The sequence below is a fragment of the Teleopsis dalmanni genome, chromosome 1 (assembly GCF_002237135.1).
Source record: "Teleopsis dalmanni isolate 2A chromosome 1, ASM223713v2, whole genome shotgun sequence".
NCBI classification, from domain to species: Eukaryota; Metazoa; Arthropoda; class Insecta; order Diptera; family Diopsidae; genus Teleopsis; species Teleopsis dalmanni.
In genome coordinates, this window is record NC_051846.1 from 162913701 (window position 1) to 162928614 (window position 14914).

A 14914-nucleotide genomic window follows, 5' to 3' on the forward strand; every position below is an offset into this window, starting at 1 on the left:
TAAACAAGGGGCTTTTATTTCTTTCTTACTATTTTTTAAAGTTTTATAAAAAAAATTAAAATAAAATGAATATATTTATTCATACTCATACTAGAGCATAATAAAAAACAATAACAGTAGCAGCAAAAGTAAAATATTATGGAATAAAAAAATAAGAAAAATAAAAGTGCCATTTAAAAAAAAAAAAATCAGAAAAATGAAATTGCTATTTGAATTATATCAGGAACAAATACTTTCTGGAAAAAATCCTTTTGTATTCTCCTTACTTAAATTTTTTTTATTGAAATCTTTAGTAAAAATCTAACTATCTTACCGATTTCGTTCCATTTTGTGCCTAAAGCTTTCATATGTCCTCTTGGTGTATTAAATCTGACCTCCCTGAAAACAATGCGGAAGATTTTTAATATATTATTATGCAAATGTCCGTATATCTGCAATTAGCGGTTGATATCTACAGAAAACAATGAGCAGAGTTCAGATGTGAGTGGAATATAGCTTAGGGTTCGAAACAGAGATATCTATGTAATATAAAGATATAGTATTAGGCCCTTATGATCCTTTAAGTGCTTAAAATTGGAATGGCTGAAGGCGTTTAAGAGTAGTTTTGGTTGACTTTCCGTAAGCAACCCTACCATATAATTACTTATGAATTTATTTTTAAAGTAAAGTTTGCTAATATTTAACACTGGACCAAGGTGTAAAACTTCTTATCGAAAATTAAACCGATGTATTTCAGGATACCCCCCAATTTATACGCGGATTATTGATATATTATACTGTTGAGTGTTGATTGCGTTGATTTAGATCGCTTTTTGTTTTTCTAATTTTTAGTTTACTTATTCCATTTTAGTTCATTCCAATATTTGAAGTATTGCAATAGTATGTCGATATATTTTTGAATGATGATCGTCATATTGTTGAGAGTCTTGTCTGAGAGTTTTAAATCAGCATACAAGGGTAGCAAAAGTAGTTTCGTCCTATATATATGTTAAATATAAATAAATATATAAATGTGTAAATATTGTCTAAAATAAGGTAAAGTGGAACTCGTGCTTCTCTTACTTTGACAGATGAGAGATGAGTTTATTTTTGATACTCCCCTGAAGTTTTCTATACTATATTATAATTTATATGTATAATAACTTTATATATTATAATTTTATATATAATATTTTTGTTTATAATTATGTCACATAAATATATGTTTAAATTTATCGAATTATTTAAAAAATTAAGTTAATTTAATTAGAGAAGACACTCGGACTTAAGATCCATAATAGATCAATAACTATATGTTTAAATTTATCGAATTATTTAAAAAATTAAGTTAATTTAATTAGAGAAGACACTCGGACTTAAGATCCATAATAGATCAATAACTATATGTTTAAATTTATCAAATTATTTAAAAAATTAAGTTAATTTAATTAGAGAAGATACTTGGACTTAAGATCCATAATAGATCAATAACTATATGTTTAAATTTATCAAATTATTTAAAAAATTAGGTTAATTTAATTAGAGAAGACACTCGGACTTAAGATCTATAATAGATCAATAACTAATATCGAACATGGCACTGATTAATATACTTAAGATATTTTGGAAACTATAAAAAGCTAATAAAATCTATGATGGCGTACACAAATGATAGGAGGAAGAGTCTTAACAGATTCCATTTTTGTGCAATCCGTTTATAGATTTCACTTAATATAACCAGTATCTTAAATAAATTGAAATACCTTAATTTATTTGTAAAAACTATATGTATCTATAACCAGCTTTACTGTTTCGAATTAAGTGTAATTTTCTTAGATTTAAAACGAGTAAAACATGACTGAAGCTAACTTTAAGTTTTTAAATAAAAATACATTAAAAGCAAATAAAATTATTTTACAGAATACAGGAAAAGTATAATTTTTTGTATTTTTGTACTACATTTCTTCCCTTTTGTTATCACAGTAACTAACCATAATACACAAAAGTACACCTACTCTAAAATCACGACAACAACCAGTATGAGTACGACATCGACATCGACTATGGCGATGATGATGACGATGACGATGACGATGTTGATGTTGATGTCTGTGATGCCTATGAAGTCTATGAATTTACTGGTCCAAGTATCATATCTCTCGTCTGTGTCCACTGAGTTTACGAGTGCTGCAACTAGCCAAAGTCGCAACTCAGTAAACTTATAACAATAGTTGGCGTGTTGCATGTGAAAAGGTATCTAGTACGCCCAAGTATCAAACTACCTTTTTTTCAATTGTTTACTTTTCTGGATTTTTATTTTTATTTACGTTTTATTTTTTATTTTTATTTATATTTTTATTTCGGTTTCGAAATGAGTGCAACCTTCTTTTATTTTCTTGGTTGGTGTTTATCTTTTTATATAATTTTCAATTGAGGCCATTTTTGTATCTATTCCAGTTTAGAAGTTGTTGGTTTGTTATTTTTCTTAGTATTTTAGATTTTTGTTTTCATTGAGATAAATTTTAATAATGAACGATATTTCCTGTCAACAAGTGGAAAAACGTGATGCTGCAACAAAAGAAATATTGTGGAATTTTGTATTTCATATTTTGTTAAATAAAATTCCGCGTAATTCAGTACATGTTTTGAATCCAAAATCCACAAAAGTTTTTAATTTGTGGAATATTTTAATCTTGTTTTCTAAAATTTTAAATAAAATATTTTCTGATTCTAAGAAATTTACTTGTATGAAAAACATTTAATTACTAACAAGGATTATTTAATGAAGCAAATTATGTTTTTGCATAAATTATAAAGTAAAGCTCTTCTGCTAAGATGATTTCTAACTACACCTTAGGGAAGATCTATAGAATTTTATTCAAATGGCAAATATGCGTATAATAACTGACATGATGTATATGTAGCTAAAAGGCAAATCATTCAAATTATTTAAAAAATAAATTAAAAAATGCTTATTTTTGTAGTGCTTGAATAGCGCACTGTGGTTGTTTAATCGATATTCTACATATATTTGAGAGATGCGCTAAGATTTTTTATTATATTATTTATAAGAAATTGTTAGTTTAAATTATTTTTCTAATTTATCCTTTTGTAAGATGCAGTAATGTACTAATTATAAAAATTCATTGTTATTTATTAAATTGAATTTGAGTTCAATTTTAGTAAAAAAAAACATAATTATAAAAAAATTCAAAGTAACTACATAAAAAATGTTTCCTGTGTTGTGGTTTCTACTACGTGCCTTCGGTAAGTCAGCCACAAGATAAAATAACTGAATATAGTAATAATAGTGAGAAAAAAATTAAACTAGAAAATTGTTGGTACCGCTAGCAGACAGTGAAAAAACGGACTGAGCTAAGCCAACTTTTGAACAAATGTTTACGCTGTCATGTAACTTCAAAGATACATGCAAACTCAACACGTAAAACTGACATTGGGGCGTAGTTCGGTTGTGTGCAGCTGTGAAAAGCGCCGGAGTGTGTCATCTGAGGTTACGCTCAAATGAGCTTCTTGTTGTCATTTTTTTAGTTATACTTAGTCTTAGTTACTTGAATTTTGTGACAATAGTTGACAAGCCAATTGACATTTGCCGTTGGTTGTTGAGTGTGACACCAGAAAGGCAGTGATTTACGTGATGATTATATTTAACTTAATCAATCGGAGAGAAAAGTCATTAAACCCATTTAATTTTATTATACGGTCTGTATACTTCTACAATGGAATGTGAATGTGATCTAAGTAGCTAATACTATGTAATATATAATATATATATTTATTATTTTTAAAATATTTTACCATTATTAGATTAGCTCTATTATTATAAAGAAAAAAAATTAGTTAATATTATTATGTACATCATTAATGACTTTTTAAGTTGAAGAAAATTTTAGACCATTTTACAGAAGTTTTCATAAATATCTTTAGTACCTAATACCTTTAAGACTGAGAGGTCTTGGTGCTCCAGTGCTACTATAAACAATAAACTTCATATATTCTGTATGTTAAATTGATTTGACGTCTCTTTAAACTACTTACTACTGTTTGACTATTTACTTCATCTCAGACATAACTTCTCAGATCGATTTCTGCTCCCACTATTCGGTTCCCTGTTGTATGCTTGCTTGGTTTACTTACTTACTTTATGGCTCACTTGGAGTACATTCTTTGTATCTATACTAAATTTAATGTATGATATTATGCCCTTAATTATTAAACTGGTTAAATTGAAGATACGTTGTGTGCATTTTATGAAATACTTTTCACAAAAAGTTATTTATTTATTTTATTTTTTATTTTATTATAATTAATTACAAAATATAAAATCTTATAACTAAGACCAGAAAAACGAGCGCTAGCTGCCAGGGCCTTCAGCTCGGATATTATAAATTAAATTTTATTCACTAGGTTACAGGCTTTAATATATTTATAAATTAAAAGTATGTTTTCAATAGTAATTGTTTTTAATAGGCTAGTAGGTAAGATATTAGGAAAGATATTACTACGAATAGAATTAAAAGAAGGGCAATCGTTAAGTATATGATCTATGGATGGTGTGCTATTACAAAATGGACAGTTTGATGGCTGATCGCCACTCAAAAGATGTTCATGAAAAAGCTTTGAATGTCCCATACGCAATCGGATAAAAATCTTACATTGTTGACGAGTGCATGATTGTGGGTATATAGCTTTTAAACCACTGGTATTGATCGACTTGTAGCGATGGTTGTACACTGACCATTCCATAGCCCATTCGTCTACCATATGTTTGTTTATAAAATTTAAAACGTCTTTTCTTTCGGATGTCTGGAAAAAGAATAAGGGAGAGCGAATGGCGGCAGAGGCAGCTTGATCTGCTAGTTCGTTTCCTTTAATTCCTGCGTGCCCAGGAACCCACATAATTTTAATTTTGTTTAAAAAACGTATGCAGTTGTTTCTGATAGCACAAATTAGGTCGGTGTTATTATTGATATTTTTTACAGCTTCAATTGTAGATTTGCTGTCGGTACATATCAGAAATTTGCCTTTGTTGCATGTTGCGTGGTCAGTAGCAAGTTTTATAGCCAGAGCCTCTGCAGTAAAGATGGAACAATGGGGTGCAACTAATCCAGTAGTGATTACGGAGCCATTTTGTTGTATTATAGCAAATGTGACATGATTTTCAGTTTTTGAACCGTCTGTGTACAATAGAGTCCAATTGTTTTTTATATACGAATCAGAAAATTCTGCAAACAGTTGTCTATACATTTTGGTGGTTGTGTTACTTTTTACATAGGTTTGCAGATCGATTACAAAAGATGTTGGATTAAGAAACCAAGGGGGCTCATGATTTTGTATCATACGATGAGGTTTAATGTCGAGGTCGATGAATTTAGCATATTCGATACACAGCACAATTGTTGACTTAACTCTATTTGTTCGCTTTTGATGGAATACATTTACAACGTCTTTATGTAAAATAGCGTTGTTGCTGCACAGTAGTTTAGGAACAAGTTTATAAGTTGTTGACTTAACTCGATTTGATAATGTAGGTAGCCCAGCTTCTGTCAATAAGTTTATGATTGGAGTTGTGGGGAACGCAGCAATACTCCTTCGAACGGCAGCATGATAGGGTGCATTCAACTGTCTAATATTGCTGTTTGCACACCATCCAAAGAGTGGTAGAGCGTAATCTAATTTAGAGAGTATAAGTGATTTAGTGATATTTATCAAAGTTGATACATGAATAAAGAAATGTTTAGATGAAAGATATTTAATAATGTTATTAAAGTTATTAAAAATTTACTTATCTTTCAAATTTTAACCATACTTTCTAAAATAGACTTTCTGGAATCAAATCCGGATAATAAGATTTTTGATATAAATGCTTAGCTTAACTGTAGCAATAAGACAATTTGATAATTTATTTTTTTTCCCTGTATTGCGCAAATATTAATCTGAACTATTTAACTTTATAATCGTTATATTAAAACTATACTATAACTGTATCAATTTAAATTTTTACTAATTAATAAAATTTTAAATAGTTATACCTATAACTATTAATATATTTTATATACGTATGTTTGACATGTGTGACAAAATAGTGTTATATCATATAATATTTGTTATTATATAGTTCGATACTTAACATATCAAACATTCTCTGTGACAACTGTTTGCAAAAATAGAAGGTTTATCTATAAACACAAGCATCTGAAAAGTATATTACCTATATTACTAAAAATGTATATAAATTTTTTAACCAAAACGTGGTTTTGGGTCACAATAGATCACTATCACTATATTAACTATCAACTTATGCGAAATCTATATTTAAATCTTAATCAATATATAATGTATAAATTTTAATGTATGTAATATACAAATTTGGTTCAAAATTTCAGACGTAAATACATCTGAATATATTTGTTTAACATTAAAATTAATATAATAATACTATATTATTCTATAGATTAGCTTAACGAACCGCGTAATATGTTATAAGGAGTTATTGAAAACGCTTCGTTAATTTAGAGTATTTGCTTAAGTCAAATTACCTTAACAAATTTTAATATGAATCCTATTTTAACCCTCTTTATTTTTTCATCTAATATTATATAACCCGACTTAGTACTTTTTCGATTTGTGAATGCGTAACGGACAAGCATCCGGCACGTGTTTATTGGTCTTATTAATTTTCTTGAAAACCTATAAATTACTTTAATGTAAATTCTAGTTTTATAGGTAATAATTACATCTACAGTGCCCTATTAGAATTCCGGTAACTGCACTTCAATAATGTTTATTTAATCTCTTATAATTTGTGTACAATTATTGGTACTCCTAGACGCTGTAACCATGTGTATTAATACTCGTTTTTCAAATAAATGAAAGTAAATTTCCAATTCGTAAGCTGCAGAAGAATTCCGTAATCTGCAGAAGAAGTAATAAGACTGATCTTCTTTTGGAATATTTGTTTGCCATTTTGTTACAGACAAATACCGACGTGACGTGGAATCCATTACTGATAGTTTTAACGAAGGATATTCAGTTTGTTATATGCAACCATTATCTGTGATTATCAGATAAAAGTTGAGTATCTTGATTCCTATCAAGTTATTAGTTAGGATAGTTTTTCTTTTGGGACAAATTTATTCATAACTTGATTTCTTCACGGTATTTAAGGATCTTATACGGTTTGGTTGTAAAGTTAAAGCACCCTTCATATTCTTTAAAATATCACATCTGTAGGGTATATGAAAAATATTACACATTCAAAAAACATATAAAAATTGGTCTTCTTAATATATCTTTTCCATACGAGCTTTGTTAAGAGTAAAGAGACAAAAACCGATCGCCAATAAGACAATTTTCAATATTGTATGCGAAATTTTCGTTAAGTAGTTACTATATGTATAATTTAATAAAATTAACTTGATTATACATTTAGTTTAGGTTAAATTGAACTATACTCAGTCTACCAAAATTTAATTTATTTTTTAAATAAAAAAGGGGGAAACACAGGTTTCTTACTTAGGCCTAATAAGCATACATTAAATTTCTCATAAGTCAACCCAACCGTTTTCTTTGTTTGCATGTTAAATCAGCACTTGTCCAGTTAGAGTAGCACTTAAGACCGGATTTAATTTGCCACCAACCACTTAAGCCTCAAATTATGCTTGAAGGAGGAAAAATTATCGTCAAAGTCATATAATTGCTTGACAAGTGCATTTATGGTAGGCAAGTAAAAAAATACATCGTCTTCCACAAATGTTAAGTAACACTTATCATATTGCTTACCAAGAAATGTAGTTTGTACCTATTAAAGTCAATCTGTAGTTTGCAGATGGAGTTATTAATTAATAACAAATTTCAACGGAAGCCATTACACGTTTCTGTTCCTACCATTAGTACTGCGACTGACCATTAGCCACAATTACAATTGTTCCAATTCGCATTTAATTCCAAATTTGCATAGACTGCAACATGCAACACGCGCATCTTATGTGCTTTATGAACAACAACAACAACAACAACAACAACAACTATAGCAACAGCAACAGTTTATGCTAAGAAGATGCATATTAACGTGCAGCTTTCTTACTGTGTGTACCAGTACTTGCAGCAGTATCTCAAAGATACTTTATGTTTGATATGCAGGCGAGTTAGGTTGAAATTTTTTTTTATTATTCAAATGCGATTTGTGTTATATTATGTGGTTTTGGTTTATGTTTACAGGCATGTCATGCCCTTCTTATGAATTGTTATTGTTTTTTGTTGTTATTGTTTGAGCTGTGCTGTGTTTAAATACCAGATGCGTGTTGATTGAATAATTATTGTGCCGCTGCTCGAAATTATGAAGCGATATCTTCTTTTGGATATTTTCATACGAATATACATAATATTTATATTTATACGAGCTTATTTTCTGTTACTCTTAGATGTCTCGTAATTTAACTTAATTAAGTTGTTTCGCACATGGATGAGCGTGCGCGATTGGCTTTTGTAGATGAACTCCTGCGGTCGATGTTGTTGTTTTTTTATTTTTTTCGCTGCTATTGCATTTGTGCAATAAGCGTGTAAAATAATAGGCGTATTGCTCTTTAGATGTTGTGAACACCTTTGTAGGCGCTTTCAGCATTTTTATTAAATTAAGTTTACAACCCAACATTAATAAAAAATTTTTAATTTTATACATTTATTATGCTTTTAATTTTATGTACACCTGAAAATATTTTTTTTTTCCACATTACGAGTATTAATTTAAAAGCTTTAATAAGATTCAGTTATATTGTAAACAAATGATGATGGTATTTTTCATATGAATGATGTCATATAAACAAAATAAATTTATTACTAAAAATTCCTTAAAAATTTTGTACAAAATGGATATTCTGTACCACTGATGAAAATAGAATGCTAAGTTGTTATATATACTATATGGTAACTATACTAAGATTCACTTATATTGTAAACAAATGATAAAAGTGTTTTTTTATGAATGATGTCATACATTCAAATTCAATCTAAGTTGTTATATATACTAAAGTATACTATACTATAATACTAAGTTTAGTATTTAATTAATTTGATTGAATTAATATATACCTAAATTACATATTTCATATCTAGTACTAATGCGTTCTATTTAGATGTCAAAACAAACACTTAGACCATTGAGTCCTTAGCGTCTCTAGTTACAAATGCGAAATGATGGCTAAGTACCTGGGTATTACAATTATGATTTGAGTTAGTTATACTGATTAGTTTATACAATAGGGTTATGCACTTAGTACCTTACTATAAAAAATTATAAATATTCTTCATCTATGTGTAATATGATTTAAAATAATCTTACGTCTTCAAAATGTATAAAGTTTGACTAATTTTTTATGTAACTGATTTTTACTTATTCACTTGAACAGGTCATATATATAGTCCAAAATATACTCCAGATATACTCCATATTGTCAGATCTGGTCCAAATTTTACAAGAAGCGTACCAGTTAGTTGCTTTAACTAAAACGGAGCCTATTCAGCTCTACGGTTTGTGACAGATCACTGCGTAGAAAAAAAGCTATAAGAGACCTCATAATAATATTGGTCGTAGGTGTAGTTCTGAAGAGGAGGAGGAATTTTCTTCTTTTTTTTTGGGCAATAGTAGATCAAAAGTCTTTGGTTCACCATTTCTTACCGACTTAAAAAAGCTATCGGCCTGCAAAATTAGGGACTTAGCCAAGCTTATGATTTAGCAAGTCGGTTCACTGTCAACTGAATGGGAAAGTTGTCTTTATCTGTGTTGTTATGTACGCTGACCATCGCCTTTTGGTTGGTTCATGTACAGAAGACATATGACAATAGGTTATCATTTAGAATTGATTTTCTTTGCTGGCTTACACACATCTAGGTTCAATATATTAATGTATTGTTGCTAATAATATTTATTGTTTTGTTTATTTTGACTATAGACATCAATTTATTCGTTAGCAATTTAAAACGATTTTCTTACTAGCATTAATATTAAAAATGTTTCTTATTGATATTAATTATTTGTAAGTTTTTGCATAAAATCCTTGCAAAATTCATGAAAATTTTTATAAAAATTATAAATTTTCTAACCCTCTTGGAAGTGTTCTACTCACATAATACTTAGATACTCGTACCTTTCAATAACGAAAACGTGACCTTTCAGTACTTTTAACAAAATTTTCCAATCTCTTTTAAAGCACTACTCATCCTCTAATATATCTGTTTAAGCACTTTAATAAAAACTGAATTCCACTGTCGGAATTAAAAACTTTCAAATACCACCAACGTTGCAGTTTAACAAACCCCTTTACTATTATTTTATTTGTAGCGCAACGATTACCGCGTTGTATGTAAGAGAGCTTTACAGCATTGACAAGACTTCTTCATTCAATTTCGTCTGCCCGTACTGCGTGTATACCATAAATACACTCAAGAACGTTTGACCCCCTTTTTGCCAAGACTACGTTTATACCAGGTATGCTGGTGCGTACTTGTATAGCCGCAGATTAAGATCAAATTCAATCAAGAATATAAAAAGGTTGTTGAAAAAAGCTGATAATTTTCTTTAGATACATTTTAGCGCAAATCTATTTGCTGCTGCTGCTGCTGTTATTGCTGCCACAAAAAAGCTAAGAAAAAACTGAACAACTTCGTGTGCATATCTACGCAGCGGTAGCGGCGGCTTCCTTTACGGGTGTCGCCGAAGTGCTTGAGGTGTGAAAAACGTTTTGTTGAAATACAAAATGTGAAAGAATAAAAATATCGCATTATGAGGTAGAAAAAAAAAAATTAAAAACCACAATATTACTTAGTTATCTGTTGGATACGAAATTATGTATAATCAACAATCAACAGACACCGCAATAAATGGCAACACGTCGAGTGTGTGAAAATTTCTATTGAATGAGTTGTGTGGTCTTTGTGAAGGGTAAAATTAACAATATCATTTTGCATTAATTGGAACAAAATAATGCTTATTAAACATAATTAAAATTTTTGCTAAAGATGAAGAAATTTTATTAGATAACATTCATAGTTATAATTACAAAGAATTTTTCAAAAAAATAAAATTAAATTGATTGATCTATTCTTGGTTTTTATTTTTCATTCTTTCAGGAACTTTATTATTAATTTATAATTGCGATATATAAATCATCTATTGACTCCAGTAAACTCTGAGTTAATTTATATTTACTTAATTTTAGTTTGATATTAAAAAAAATGTTTTTATTATAAGCAATTACTTCGTTCATTTTGTAGTCTCAAATTCTACACATTGAAATAATTTTTAATTTGATTCAACATTTCACAAGTTCGAAGTGTTATTTACCTTTTTTCTTGAACCGATCATAGACAATATGATCAACTACATTCTGACAAATTCTATAAATGTAACATCTTTGACAGAAAAACAATTTGACACAATAGTCTAACCAAGTGTTCATAAAAATTCTGACTGTTTTGATTTTATCTACGTGCTTAAGGGATTTAATACACTTAAGACACATTTAAATATTTACTATTTTTCTTATTTGCTTCTTACAACCCGAATTTCGGCGTTTTGTAAGATTTTTTTTCAAGCCCCTGTGCTGACTGCAGCAGTTTTTTTGCATCACGCGTGGTTAGTGTAACCTTGACTTATTCACATTATCGAAGAGACTGTTCTCTGTTTCGTGTTTTCCCTTCAATTGCAGTTTCTAACACTTTTTTCTGGATCACCGTCATCCACCCTCATAACATAAGTAGGCCATTTAAGCTTCTGCCTGTTAAGTTGCTAACTAATGTCAAAGTCGTGAGAAAGCTTGTATCAGGTCAACGATATTAGTTTATCGTATAATGTAACTGATGTGATAAAGCTCATATAAGTTCGTGATTCCTTCGATTGTGATGGTCGTCGCCAACCATCATTGAGGATCATAGAACAGAAAAAAACTTTTTCTTCGAAGACTCTTTCGGCAAATCGTCAATATAGTGATATGCCTGGTTTGCACGGACTAAAAACAATCTTCGTGTGCTAAATTGTTTTTATCCTGAAACTTTATCGGGAATAAATAGGGTCTCTGTGTTAGTTATGCATTAAAAAAATTTTTTTTTGTTAGCCAGCATCCATCATTTTCGAAATTAGTCATTTTCGAAATCTTATTCGGTCATTTCCGTTTGAGTATGATCGTAACAAATCGGTCTATAGTCTTCAGTTTTCTTTAGATAGTAAAGCAGCAGTTAGAGTATATTTCACCGACTATTGTTTCAAGTGATGTGCTTTCAGTGTTCCATCTGGTGGTGTGTTCAGCAATGCCTTCGTCTGCATCTTCGTATATGCAATTCGGATCATGTTCATTCTGATAATACTAGGAGATGTATCTAATCGTTTTAACTACATCCGATAATGCATTCAGTTCCCATGACAAAAATGATAGTAAATCACCGACCGTGCCCATCTCTGCCAATTTTTCAAGGTAGAAATCTCTTAAGAGATTAACTCTTTATCCTTTGTGAAGAGGTCGAGTTTAACATAATACATGTTAAATATTTGTTTACAAATTGTTTAAAACTTTTGTTATATCAGCAAATATTTTAAAAATGATGTTTGTTTTTTTAGATCTGCTAGAATCAAGTTATACAAAATTTATTGCCAAAATGAAAGAACATAATTTAGTAGTTAGAACGCATTTCGTTTTAGTTTAATTTTAATTGACAATTTACGCTTATTTAAAAATGAACTTTATTACTTACCTGCTGACATGTGAAAGAAAATATCCATATTTGATTGCGCATTAGGAAAACAAATTCGTTTGAAATCAAATTTAATTCAATTTTTTCTGTTTTAGTTTTTTGAGATTTTTTTACTGTCTACTTGTGTCAGCAGAACCCACATTAAAAAGAATGCCGCCGCCATCATTAAAAAAAATTAAATAAAATTGTTTAGAGAAGGAATAAGAAAAAAAAACCTAGCATATATATAGCTGAAACCACAACCAACACATTATTACCGCTTTGTCGTACGACCGGTACGTCCCCAACGACGGCGATATGTGCTCATGTCTTTTTTTCTGTCATTTTTTACTCGTATTTGTGTATTTGTATTATAAACTGTAATAAATTCGCAAAGTTAAATTTGCAACATAATAAGAGTACACATCCGCAGATACAGGTATGCTATAGCCGTATGTAGATACATCTCTGAGCAGCCATACATTGTATTGCAAGCGAACATATGAGTGTTCGCTTGCGCATGCGCAACTTAGCTCCTGCCCAAAATGGCAAACAATGGCCTCATAATTTTATGCGATCTCTGCATCGAGATAGCTTTGCGCAAAGCAATTTTGTAAAACTTAGCATTCCTTAAACTCTTTTACGATAAATAAATGTGATATAAACAAAATATTTGATCGTATTTAAATTCGAATTTCTTTGCCCAAATTGAAAGTGCGCCTAAAGTAGTTAGAGTTAGGCACTGACTTAGATTTTCATCATCTAAGTCACTGCAGTTCGAACTGCAGTTGCCAGTTGTACTTACATCTTTAATTTTTTACCATTTTTGGAAAAGTGCAATTTAATTTAACCGCTCGTATTGTCAGTCGTTTAATAATTTGTGTGATCGCTTTGGTGGGCGCAAGATTTTGATCAGATTTCAATTTGAATTTGAATTTGAATTTGCATTTTTTCAATTTATTTATTCATATTTATTTTCTAGGTATAGATATTTCTATTGCGGTATTTCTGTTACAAAGCAAAGGAAATACATAAATGTAGGCAAATATTTTATTATTTATGTTTAATGATTTGTTTCTGTAATAAAAATATTTAATTTCTCTTTTTTACTATTTTTCAGATTGCCCTAAATATGCAGTAAAGTTAAGAAAAAGTAAGTTACTTTTTAATACAAACATCATTACCGAAAGATTATATATTACTTTAAGTCTAATACTGTTTAAAGTTCAAATAAAAAAGTTACGAGTACAAAATAATTTACTCTAAAATTACAAAATTAATGAGGTGAAGTTATTTGTAAATAATAAGCTTAAAATAGTTCATAAGTTTAAAAAATTTGGTACTACTGAACTAGCAAACTTTTCAACTTAATAATAATCACGAAATAAGCCAGTAGGTTCCTGTTCTACACCGCCTCCTTAAAGACTGTTCTCGTAAAGTTTTAAAGTTTTAACTTTTATTTATTTCTGTGTTTATAAAAAATATATTCCTTTTTCTCATAATTATTTTTTTGAATAGATTTTAAAGATTACCAAAAGAAAACTGTATTGGTTTTCTTTTTTTTAAGTGTTATTTTTCACTTTACAGCAAACTACAATTCAGAAATGGCTGACCTATTGATATCTGTTCTAATCTAGTTTTTGCTTAGTCTCTAGTAATTTGAGAGACTGAAGGATAGTGGCGTTCGTTATTGACCTGTTTTTTATTTAGCGTTTTGTGTTTATGAAGTAAAATAGTTTATTTTATTAGAGTTTGTTTTAGTTTAAACATAATTTTATATTTTATTACATCTTTTCTGAGCATATAATTTAATAATTATCTTTAAAAGCATTAAATTGGATATATTTAAGAAGTATTTTTTGTGAATTGTTATGTTTATAATGAATAATTCGATTTACAATTGAAAACGTGAAATTATATTTCTTTATATGCGATTTTTGTGATCCTATATGAAATCTGATCCCTCAGTCGCTTCATATTAATTAGATGGTATGAGATATTTTCTATTTACAAAAGATAATTAGAATAATTAAAACTTATATTTAACTTTCTGTATCTATAACTACAATAAGCGCAAACAAAGTTATCTTTTTATTTGACTTTTAGGGTATTATCCATTTAGTGGTTCCAAAAGTAAATATAAATAAAATATTTTGATATTTTAAAGTTTGATAATTTTTTTTTTTTTTTGGAT